Source organism: Symphalangus syndactylus, chromosome 3, assembly GCF_028878055.3.
Source record: "Symphalangus syndactylus isolate Jambi chromosome 3, NHGRI_mSymSyn1-v2.1_pri, whole genome shotgun sequence".
NCBI lineage: Eukaryota > Metazoa > Chordata > Mammalia > Primates > Hylobatidae > Symphalangus > Symphalangus syndactylus.
Window position 1 is genome coordinate 105,856,411 of NC_072425.2, and position 13,188 is coordinate 105,869,598.

At 38.6% G+C, this 13,188-nt stretch overlaps 1 protein-coding gene and 1 long non-coding RNA gene across 6 annotated transcripts in view; one reads left to right on the top strand and one right to left on the bottom strand.

Annotated features, from left to right (window-relative positions):
• Positions 1-2,183, top strand: part of LOC129479481 (uncharacterized) — a 180,028-nt gene extending 177,845 nt beyond the window's left edge. Inside the window, exon 4 of the long non-coding RNA XR_008656694.2 lies at positions 1,105-2,183. This is a non-coding gene — a long non-coding RNA (uncharacterized lncRNA). The remainder of the gene's footprint in view (positions 1-1,104) is intronic.
• PPP1R9A (protein phosphatase 1 regulatory subunit 9A) overlaps positions 1-13,188 on the bottom strand; it is a 425,821-nt gene that overhangs the window by 261,442 nt on the left and 151,191 nt on the right. The window lies entirely within an intron of this gene.

Genomic DNA, 13,188 nt, shown 5'->3' on the forward strand with positions numbered 1-13,188 from the left:
TCCTCCTGCCTTGGCCTCCCAAAGTGTTGGGATTATAGGTGTAAGCCACTACACCTAGCCAAGCCAAGATTAACAACTTCCTTGATCTTAAAATGTCAGAGCTGAAACTGGGAGACTCAATATCTAATTTTTATATTAATCCAGTGTTAAAGTGCATGTGTGCACGCACGCGCGTGCGCACACACACACACACACGGCATTCTTTCAGATTTGTATTCTCAACAAGGGCTAAGGAAAGAAAATGTATGAATAGAGCATATTCAAAGGTGCTAATGATAGAGAGCAACTTAAGGATATTACAATAGTGCAAACCTGGTACTTACAGTAAGAAGATTCAGCCATGAACCCTTCAGATGTACTAAGTTGATTATTTAACTCCTCTAATCCTAATTCATTAAAATAGATATGAAATCACTTTTGGTCATAACACATGTGGTCCTAATAATTATTATCATAACTCCAGGTGACATTTTCATTTTAAAATAACAGGCCAAGAGTGACAATGCTTTATATTTATGAATGTAATCACTAATTTAAAAATTTCAGAAAACAAGGAGAATCAATATTCTTTGTATAGTTATCTCAATTTTTTTCAGTTAAAGAAAAGCAGATACATTTATATATAAAATTTCCATTACTAATAATGGAAATTTTCAAACATATACAAAAACAGAGAAAAATAATGGACCACTATATGCTCATAATCGATTCTCAATAATTATCAACATTTCTGCCATGAAGTCTCATCTCTCCCTCCCCCTCTTTTTTTTCCAGAGTACTTTAAAGCAAATCCCAGACAACATGCGAATACTTCAGTATGTATCTCTACAGGATAGAAAAGTCCCTCCACTGGATACAGTGACTTTGCTCTCACCCCCTTTGGAGGAGAAGTGAACTACTTTTCCTGTGTACGAATGACAGCAGCATGTTTTCACCACTAGTGTTGCCATTTGGAAACTTAAGCATGAATGGAAGAGTGAGTGTGAGTGGTGAGAAATCAAATTGATGAACTGAGTTGGATAGTGTGTATGGATTCTCTTATCTGTCCTCCTACCCTCAGTCTAGATCACTGGAGAGGTCAATAATAAAACATTTCTCTTGCAGTTCAAATTCTGGATGAGAATTCGCTTCTGCAAATTAGAAGCAATTCATCTAAGATAATGAACACAGAAGCAAAGCAGAAGCCATTTTCCCACATCCTTTCAACTGTTTTAACTGCAAACAAAGACAAAGAAATGCAAGGTACTAGCAGTGCTTTTTGTGGCACTTTCCAATTTTCTGGGTATCAAGAGGCAATTGTGACTATGGCATTAGCAGTGTAACTCTGGCTTCCTGATTACTGGATTGCAGCAAGAAGAGTATATTCATAATTCACAGTTGCAGCAACCATATTAGCTATAATTGGCTCTTGGGTGGATCATTTCTGTACTCCCTAAAGTCATTCCAGCAAGAACAGCCTAGAACTCAGATCTTCTAACTATTCTATAAGCATCAAATTCTCTTGTATTAAATATCTTCCTGTTTTAAATAAATGTAATTTTTGTTTCCTGGACTAAATCCTGACTCACACACTATTTGATATATCTGTGTGTCTGTGGAACTAATACTAAAGTTTCATGAAAATCCACTTTTTATGTGTGATACATTAATTTTTCTATTTTACTTGTCCTATTTATAATTCTCTTAAGTTTATAGTCACTCTTAAATTTCCATGCTATTCTATGTCTATTCATTAAATAAAATGCTAATTGCAATGTTTTAAAATCTACTTCATGACCCACCAATGGGTTGCAAGCTTCAGTTAAAAGACACTGCTTACAGCATGATCTTATTAAGAGAGCTGAAGTATATTGCAGAATATCACAACTGCATTACTTATTTTTTATTCCATCCTGGTCTTCATGATAGACAATCGAAGCTTTTCCAGCTATCATCTTATTGGCCTCTACCTAAATCGGAGACAGCATTCAGGCAAGTCTCCACATAGCTAAAAATGTTTTCAACAAATAAGCAAAAATGGAGAACAGAAAATAATAATAAGAAAATCGTATGACTGACATTAAGGTTTTGGGGAAAACTGCTCTTGATCTAAAAAGAATGCAAGGTTTTTTTATAAAACCACTTTCTGAAAGCTTTCATTGACCAGACTTGATTTTGTTATTAAAACATACCTCCAGAAACCATATGCAGTTGATTTTTTTCCTCCATCTACTTATTAGTCAAATAGAAATAAATCTAATATGGACCAAAAGAACTTTTAAAAACTAAACATCCTTAAATCTTGTTATATGAATAGTGAACTATATTCAGATTTTGGTTCTTGATTCCAAAACCAATAAAATCACAGCAAAATGTTAAATGAATCCACAGATCTCAGAGGATAACAGATCATAAAACTCCCACAGATTTGGCAAGGTGGCAGTCACTGACAGAAGGAGAAAAGATATATAAATATAAGCTAAAATTTCACATTTTTTCCTATGCTAAAAAATTGAGCTCTATGTAAAATGTGGAGTATTTAAATATAAAACGTTTTTCTATTTTAACAAATACATAGCATTAATGAGTACTATATTCATGCATTGTATGTTCTCTTTACTATAGGAAAAATATTTTTAATTAATTTGAATCATTAATTGAAGCTCAGCAGGCTTAAACTTGGATTCTAATGTTTTGAATAGAAATCTGAAAAATGTAGTACCCTCTTTTACGCCTAATAAAACAGAATAAAGTGAACATTAATTAGTCTTTTGATGCTTCAGATTTCTCATTATCATAATCAATTACCATCCCCACGCTGAAATACTGCACTGAGCTCAGAAGTTATTGATATGTGGCAAAATATTATAGTGAAAACATCATGGACATTGGTGTTAAACACAGCCTGGTTCAGATCATGGTACTCACAACTTTCTAGCCTTGTGATATTGTGCAAATTAATTAACATCCCTGCATTTAGGTCTCATCTGCTATAGAACAGAAATCATAATGCTCTACTCTTAAGGTTGTTAAAAAGATTAAACAAAAATATAGGCAAGAAAATAAAGTATTTTTTCTTGCTATTAACACTATAAAATCAAGTATCTCTTACTTCTCAAACTAGAATATTCCATAATTCTGAATAATTGATACAAATGTACAAATAATTGGTAAATGGGGCACTACTGTATTTGTAGACTCAAATACCATAAACTTTTAGAGTTCAAAGGACAAAATACGGCTGGGTGTGGTGGCTCATGCCTGTAATCCCAGCACTTTGGGAGGCTGAGGCTGGCAGACCAGTTGAAGTCAGGAGCTCGAGACCAGCCAGACCAACATGGTGAAACCCTGTGTCTAATAAAAATGCGAAAATTAGCTGGCTGTAATTCCAGCTACTCGGGAGGCTGAGGCAGGAGAATCACCTGAACTTGAGAGACAGAGGTTGTAGTCTCAAAAAAGAAACAAAGGACAAAATAAGATGTGTGAGAAATTTACACCTTAATTTTAAATATATTTAGAATAAATGCTATGGTATTGCTTAGAATATTTTTAAAATTAATGCTGTATTTTAAAAATGTTATTATGTTTATTGATATTATATAGATATAACTAATTTTTATTTTAATCTTGTATACCAGAAATCTTGCTAAATGGGACTATATCTAGCAAAGCACATACAAAAACCTCTAAACATAACTTCATAAAATGTTACTGAGACATTTAAAAAGACCTGGATAAATGAAAATATATACTATTTATATGGATTGAAGAGTAAACATAAAGATGACAGTTTTCTCCAAATTACTATGGACTCAATGTTATCCCAGTCTAAATTCACAAAAAAAGTTTCCGTGGAAATTGACTGATTCTCAAATTTATATGCAAACGCAAAAGGCCAAGAATAAAAAACAAGGCAATTTTGAAGAAGAATGTGTAAGAACTTCATGAGATATGAAGATTTGTTATAAATAAATAGCAATTAAGATAGTGCAGCATTGGTATATAGCATCACAAAAACAAAAGACAAATGGGACAGACCAGAAAAACCTAGAAACAGACCCATACATATATGAATCACTGATTTAAGACAAAACTGGCACACTTCCTAGAAGTAGAAAAAGGACAGACTTTTCAATGACAATGTTGAGACCACTAGATGTCCATATGGAAAAAAAAATGGAATTGGATCCTTCTCTGACACACACAAAAATCAACTTCAGGTAAGTTTTCAGGACAATGTGAACACAAGCAAAATATAAAGCTTTTAGGATACAGGAGAAAAATCTTCATGACCTTGAGGTGGGAAAGATTTCTAAAACGACACACAAAAAGCACTAACCATCAAGGAAATAACTGATAAATTTGGCTAAATTGAAAAAAAAAACTTTTGCTCAACAGAAAACATAATGAAGAGTTAAGACATGGTGCAGAATGAGACAGGACACTGTGACCCATAGAAGCAACTAAGTTTCCAGTCAAACTACATATAGAAATTGTACAAACTGATAAGAAAAGATAGCCCACTAGAATGAAAAATAGACAAAGGACTTGAACACATACTTAAAAATAAAAAATTAGGCCGGGTGCAGTGGCTCACGCCTGTAATCCCAGCACTTTGGGAGGCCGAGGAGGGTGGATCACGAGGTCAGGAGATCGAGACCATCCTGGCTAACACAGTGAAAACCCGTCTCTACTGAAATAAATAAATAAATAAATAAATAATTAGCCAGGCATGGTGGCAGGCGCCTGTAGTTCCACCTACTTGGGAGGCTGAGGCAGGAGAATGGCGTGAATCCAGGAGGCAAAGTTTGCAGTGAGCCAAGATTACGCCACTACACTCCAGCCCAGGCGACTGAGCAAGACTCCATCTCAAAATAAAAAAAAAAAAAATTAAAAATTAAAGAGTAAGGTATACTACTACTATTTAGGAATGCATTAAATAATATTATTTTAAAGGTAACAGAATGACTACTGTTAAATCAGGAACAGTGGTTATCTCCAAGAATTAGAGACTTCTGAGGTGAAGACAATATTCTACTTCTTAATGTAGGAGGTGGTTTATATAGGTGTTTATTTTATAATTACGCATAATTATATACAATATAAGACTGTTTTACACACTTTTGTATATATTTTGTAATAAAGCAGACTGTCTTAATTGTACTAAAAGAACTCAGTGGCAATTTTCCAGACAACACAGGCTATATAGCCCAAAATAAAGATTCTCCTGAAAAATGGAACTTCTAGATTCAGATTTTCCCCATTTTGTTGTTCTAGAGTCAGACTCACCATTGTGGGTAGAATATAATAAGATATATTGCTTTCTCCAGAGAAGGTTACAGGGAAGTGGGGGCATTGGTCTAGAAATTGACCAGCTAAAGCTGAAGAAATAAGCTTTAGATAAGGGTAGATTTGGGGGAAAGGATTCAATTAGTTTTACTATTCCTACCCTTAGTTTGATGAGTAAATCTTCCTGAACAGTGAGCTTGCTCCTCTAGATCTCAGCTTCTCATTCAATTTAAAAAAAAAGATTATGCCTTAGTAAAAACACAAGTATCAAGTTTTCTCTCTCTGTGACATGTTTTCATAAAATGCATTTTGAGAAATCGTCCATGAACCTGCACAATCTATTAACTCTCACCATAATTTTATGCAACCAAGAGAAGCACGGATGGATACGTTTGGCTAGCTACACAGGAATGGTGATAAACTGCATCTTTGACATCCACCAGCATGACGAGTGAAATAAGATCTAAAACAAGGAAATTCTGGGACTCAGTTTCCCCAAATTTCAAACAGAAACAATAAAATCCATGCTACATATCTCAAAGGCTATATATCATAATGGTTACCAAAGTGATTTGAAGCAGACAGATTATAAAATAGACCATCACTTCTGAATACAGATAGGGTACAGTAGAAATAATAGGAAACAGAAATCCAAGGTTTTGCCTCAGGCATTTACTAGCTGAGTGACTGACTGACTACAGATGAGTTGGACCAGTCAGGCTGAAATAATTTAAGGTTACCTTCCCATTTCCATAATTACATATGAATTAGTCCTTCAAAAACTATACACTATTTAAGGCTCTATATTGTCTTTTCTTTTCTTTTTTTTTTTTTTCTGTAACTGAATCACCAAATCTCGCTCTGTTGCTCAGGCTGGAGTGCAGTGATGCAATCTTAGCTCCCTGAAGCCTCCGCCTCCCAGGTTCAAGTGATTCGCCTGCCTCAGCCTCCCGAGTACCTGGGATTACAGGTGTACGCCACCAGGCCTAGTTAATTTTGATATTTTTAGTAGAAACGGCATTTCACCATGTTGGCCAGGCTGGTCTTGAACTCCTGACCTAAGGTGATCCCACCCACCTGAAACTCCCAAAGTACGCGGATTACAGGCATTAGCCACTGTGCCTAGCCAGTTTCTATAACACTGACTTTACAGCAAAGATTTTATTAAAGATCCAATATTATGCCCAAGATAAATTAAAATTATCACTTTATGAAAGGATTCCAAATAGGGTTTCTTTAAGTAATTTTCCCAGAACTTATATTTTTACTTATTAGAGGTAACACTTTCTTTTTTTTTTTTTTTTTTTTTTTTTTGAGATGGAGTCTCGCTCTGTTGCCCAGGCTGGAGTGCAGTGGTGCAATCTAGGCTCACTGCAAGCTCCACCTCCCGGGTTCACGCCATTCTCCTGCCTCAGCCTCTCCGAGTAGCTGGGACTACAGGTGCCCGCCACCACACCCGGCTAATTTTTTGTATTTTTAGTAGAGACGGGGTTTCACCATGGTCTCGATCTCCTGACCTCGTGATCCACCCGCCTCGGCCTCCCAAAGTGCTGGGATTACAAGTGTGAGCCACCGCGCCCAGCCAGAGGTAACACTTTCTGTATACCTTCCTAAAAATGTTAGAAATTTAATGTTATATCTAAGTTATACATTCAACTGCCAGTGTTAGGAATTAAATGTTATATTAAGTTATTCCTTCAACTGTCCCCTACAAATGATTCAAGTAAACAAAAGGAAGAATAAGTTTCCATAAGACAAAATTGAAAACCAGTATTATGAACCCAGTTTTGGGTAGACACATTCAGGTAAACGCAAGGTTGACATTCAATAGTCACACATGGGTTTCTGCCCTACTTGGCCATCAGTTGCTGTTTAATAGAGGGCCCAACTACCCCTTTCCCACACGAGGTTCCCAGTCTCCTCTCCCAGAATCCCTGAATAAGCCACCTGCCCTAAATTCCCCACAACTCCACAACTAAAGAGCGAAACCCCAGGAGGAAAGGGCAGGCCCAGTATGCTGTTCCAGTCCTGAATCCTTGGTGCCTATGCCACATAGGTTGTTAAATATTTGGAATATCACCCTTGGGTAAATGCTATGTGGGTGAAATATACTTTATGCCTTCTAAAGGAAGAGTAAGAGATTTAGTGGATCTGACTTCAAACTTTTTATCTCTTTGGTTGAGTCGATCAAATTACTGGCAGCTTTATGCATGTAGGTAGGCAACGTTGCTCCCTGTTCTTTTTGGGGTTACCACCTCTTTTTTCTTTGTTGTCATTATAATGGTAAGAACTTCAGAGCTAACACTTGGATAGGAAAACTCAGTCCAAAATATTTGCCTCTAGGAAATCAGACATCTAAAAGTATATGTCAGTCTCTTTGCCTGATCTCAATCTGTGCAAAATTAAAAAAAAAATTAAAAGATTACAAAAATGTTTTTCAACAAAACATATCAAAATGTACAGTTTCTCTCTACAGTCTCAGAGGAACTTAACGGAATAGTAACTACTAGCTATCTAGAACACCACCAAATGCCAAAGAGACTGTCAGTTTGATTCAACTTGCTAATGAAAGTGAACTAAGATAACATTTGAATGATGTTTTTAAAAAGCATTTTACTAAACACTTGTTTACTTATTAAAAATCTTTCTAAATATTTCTCATTTGGATCTGACCAGCTACATTGTGATATATGTTATTAATACTATTTCACAGATGAGGATATTGATGCTCTCAGACATTTGCCCAATATTACTCTGCTGTTAATTAAGAGATGGCACGGTGCACAGCAAAAGAAGCCTAAGAAGTACCCTAGAGAAACTTAAAATTCTAACCAAAGGACAAGCTCAAAGGGCTAAAATAGAGTTAGCGATGAGATATCTATCTTTGGAATCTCTCTTGCACTGTCATTACCATATTCATCCCACTGCAAAGGCCAAGAGCCCTAGTACCTGCAACAGCCATGATGCTCAAGTTAAGCCTGCTGTCACTTTAAAACAATAACATGTAAACTTAGTAAATGTACCAATCATTTAGTAAAGTAAATGCCAACTAAAATGGCAATGTATGTCAGTTTTGATTCACTAAGATATGCATCAGAAATATGAAATCAAACACATGTCTAAAATAATTTTCCAAAAAGCCAATAATGAGTATCATAGGAAAGACATGCTTCAAAATAAAATTTTCTTCCCTGGGATTTATTAGATAAAATTCCCATTTAAAAATTAATTACAATAATTCCAGCAGTAGCGTGATATAAGTCTCCTATCCCTAATAGTTCTTTATCAAACTTATTAAGGGGAAAAATCACTTTACAACACACAAGTTGTCTTCTGTAATTACTTAAGACTAAACAGACCTTCTGGGCTCCCTTCATTCACTGATGGTTAAACAGTTGAGTAATATTTTAATATACATTCTATCTAATTGCACAGAATTTTAACATCATAAGCTATTGCCTGGAATCAATTATCTCAATCACAATTTCTCTAATTGTTTTTCCAAACATTTTTTCTAAATCAAAATCTGGTCTACTTCCAATGGACTCAAAACTTGCTTACAGTTCCAGGACACAAAAATTTCCATTAAGTTAGGACTTACTACACAACAATAATAACAATAATAATAATACATTTCAATTCATGTTTTCATACCATCTTTTAAAAAGTAGCTTGGCCTCCCATAAAACTCTTCCTCACCCTATGAAAAAGATTTGTGACAGAACAGTGTGAAGAAGCAAAGTATTTGGTGCAAAGAATATACGCAGCCTCTGTATGTTAACATTTATCAATGCTACAGTGTCTAGGATATAGTCTAGCGCCTACACTCCAAAAGGCAAAAATTATTAAATGAAGCTCTTCAAACAGAAAGGCTCAGATGTGACATATGCACCAAAAACAGGAGTTCTATTTTCCTTGGCTTTAAAAAAAAAAAATCACTTCTGAGAATTTCTTCTGAGACCAATCTGCAGATAGACTTTTCACACTGACCTCCTTGTTTGTCCAAGCAGGTCTAAAGAGTGAAACCACAAGGTTCAGTCAGTTAAGCTATCTTCCTGCTTCAGGCTCCACTCAAAGCAGACTATTATGTCAATGCAGTCCTGCTACAGGCAACTTCTGTAGGTGTTTCATTTCTGTCACCAGGGAACATCTGTCTATGGAATTTGTTTGTATTTATTAAACAGGATGTTCTTTATGTAACAAGCATAATAGAGTAAAACTTACATGCACATTTTAAGAACTTTAAAATTCATAAAAACTACTCTTTGAAAAACTTCCTCACTCATGCTCCACATTCTATTCAGCCAAGTGAACACACATTATTGCCTCTAGCCCTAAAATGTTACCTAATATTTATTCCATCACACGATTTCTAATAACACTTACCTAGATTACATGTTAATATATGCAATTACATGAACAATATATTAATAAAATGTGTTGTGTTAATTTTTAAATTTCCCTTCAGCAGAACATTTGAGATTGCTATTCTAAATTGTTCCAAATATATAGTAAGCAATATGAATTCATTTTTATGAAAGAAAATTTCATATTTCTCATATTTCATTTATACCCCTGATTAGAAATACCAGCTATTCTAGGCTGAGTTTTCATCTTTGGGCAGCTGCTTTCTGTTTGTCCAACTTTGCATAACTAGATTGATCTAAAATCATCAAAATATTCTCTAAAAGGATTACACACGAATTGTATGATTAAATATACTTGATTTCTCTACAGTATTATCTTCTGAGGTGATTCCGAATCCTAAAAGACTCATTTATCCATAATCACAATACAGAATTTTAGTGACAGAAGAACCTTTGGTGATATGATATAGCCCTAAATTTATGGTTGAGAAAAGTGAGGCCAAATAAAATGAAAATAATTTTATGTTATCTTGAAAACTAATATATGTCACTCAACAGACTTAAAGTAAATACACAGGCAGGTCATTCATGAAGCCACAGCACAAAAAAACAAAATACGGGGAGGGAGCCAAGATGGCCGAATAGGAACAGCTCCGGTCTACAGCTCCTAGCGTGAGCGACGCAGAAGATGGGTGATTTCTGCATTTCCATCTGAGGTACCGCGTTCATCTCACTAGGGAGTGCCAGACAGTGGTAGCAGGACAGTGGGTGCAGCGCACCGTGCGCCAGCTGAAGCAGGGTGAGGCATTGCCACACTCGGGAAGCGCAAGGGGTCAGGGAGTTCCCTTTCCTGGTCAAAGAAAGGGGTGACAGACAGCACCTGGAACATCAGGTCACTCTCACCCTAATACTGTGCTTTTCTGATGGGCTTAAAAAATGGCACACCAGGAGATTATATCCCACACCTGGCTCAAAGGGTCCTATGCCCACAGAGTCTCACCGATTGCTAGCACAGCAGTCTGAGATCAAACTGCAAAGCGGCAGCGAGGCTGGGGGAGGGGTGCCCGCCATTGCCCAGGCTTGCTTAGGTAAACAGAGCAGCCGGGAAGCTCCAACTCAGTGGAGCCCACCACAGCTCAAAGTGGCCTGCCTGCCTCTGTAGGCTCCACCTCTAGGGGCAGGACACAGACAAACAAAAAGACAGCAGTAACCTCTGCAGACTTAAATGTCCCTGTCTGACAGCTTTGAAGAGAGTAGTGGTTCTCCCAGCACACAGCTGGAGATCTGAGAATGGGCAGACTGCCTCCTCAAGTGGGTCCCTGACCCCTGACCCCCGAGCAACCTAACTGGGAGGAACCCCCAAGTAGGGGCAGACTGACACCTCACACAGCCAGGTACTCCTCTGAGACACAACTTCCAGAGGAACTATCAGACAATCAGACAGCAGCATTTGCGGTTCACGAAAATCCGCTGTTCTGCAGCCACCACTGCTGATACCCAGGCAAATAGGGTCTGGAGTGGACCTCTAGTAAATGCCAACAGACCTGCAGCTGAGGGTCCTGTCTGTTAGAAGGAAAACTAACAAACAGAAAGGACATCCACACCAGGAACCCATCTGTACATCACCATCATCAAAGACCAAAAGTAGATAAAACCACAAAGATGGGGAAAAAACAGAGCAGAAAAACTGGAAATTCTAAAAAGCAGAGCACCTCTCCTCCTCCAAAGCAATGCAGTTCCTCACCAGCAACGGAACAAAGCTGGACGGAGAATGACTTTGACGAGTTGAGAGAAGAAGGCTTCAGACGCTCAAACTACTCCAAGCTACAGGAGGAAATTCAAACCAAACACAAAGAAGTTAAAAACTTTGAAAAAAATTTAGAAGAATGTATAACTAGAATAACCAATACAGAGAAGTGCTTAAAGGAGCTGATGGAGCTGAAAGCCAAGGCTAGAGAACTACGTGAAGAATGCAGAAGCCTCAGCAGCCAATGCAATCAACTGGAAGAAAGGGTATCAGTGATGGAACATGAAATGAATGAAATGAAGCGAGAAGGGAAGTTTAGAGAAAAAATAATAAAAAGAAACGAACAAAGCCTCCAAGAAATATGGGACTATGTGAAAAGACCAAATCTACGTCTGATTGGTGTACCCGAAAGTGATGGGGAGAATGGAACCAAGTTGGAAAACACTCTGCAGGATATTATCCAGGACAACTTCCCCAATCTAGCAAGGCAGGCCAACACCCAGATTCAGGAAATACAGAGAACGCCACAAAGATACTCCTCGAGAAGAGCAACTCAAGACACATAATTGAGACAGAGCGCGGGGTGGAGCCAAGATGGCCGAATAGGAACAGCTCCAGTCTCCAGCTCCCAGCCCCAGCGACACAGAAGACGGGTGATTTCTGCATTTCTGCTTGAGGTACCGGTTTCATCTCACTAGGGAGTGCCTAACAGTGGGTGCAGGACAGTCGGTGAAGCGCACTGTGCGCGAGCCGAAGCAGGGCGAGGCATTGCCTCACTCGGGAAGCGCAAGGGGTCAGGGAGTTCCCTTTCCTAGTCAAAGAAAGGGAAAACAGACGGCACCTGGAATATCGGGTCAGTCCCGTCCTAATACTGCGCTTTTCCAACGGGCCTGGAAAACGGCACACTAGGAGATTGTGTCCCGCACCTGGCTCGGAGGGTCCTATGCCCACGGAGTCTCGCTGATTGCTAGCACAGCAGTCTGAGATCAAGCTGCAAGGCGGCAACGAGGCTGGGGGAGGGGCGCCCGCCATTGCCCAGGCTTGCTTAGGTAAACAAAGCAGCCAGGAAGCTCGAACTGGGTGGAGCCCACCACAGCTCAAGGAGGCCCGCCTGCCTCTGTAGGCTCCACCTCTGGGGGCAGGGCACAGACAACCAAAAACTCAGCGAGAACCTCCACAGCCTTAAATGTCCCTGTCTGACTGACAGCTTTGAAGAGAGTAGTGGTTCTCCCAGCACGCAGCTGGAGATCTGAGAACGGACAGACTGCCTCCTAAAGTGGGTCCCTCACCCCTGAGCAGCCTAACTGGGAGGCACCCCCCCAGTGGGACAGACTGACACCTCATTCAACCGGGTACTCCTCCGAGACAAAACTTTCAGAGGAACTATCAGACAGCTGAATTTGTGGTCTCACGAAAATCCGCTGTTCTGCAGCCACCGGTGCTGACACCCAGCCAAACAGGGTCTGGAGTGGACCTCTAGTAAACTCCAACAGACCTGCAGCTGAGGGTCTTGTCTGGTAGAAGGAAAATTAACAAACAGAAAGGACATCCACACCAAAAACCCATCTGTACATCACCATCATCGAAGACAAAAAGTAGACAAAACCACAAAGATGGGGAAAAAACAGACCAAAAAAACTGGAAACTCTAAAAAACAGAGCACCTCTCCTCCTCCAAAGGAACGCAGTTCCTCACCAGTAATGGAACAAAGCTGGATGGAGGATGACTTTGATGAGTTGAGAGAAGAAGGCTTCAGACGATCAAACTACTCTGAGCTACGAGAGGAAATTCAAAACAATAGCAAAG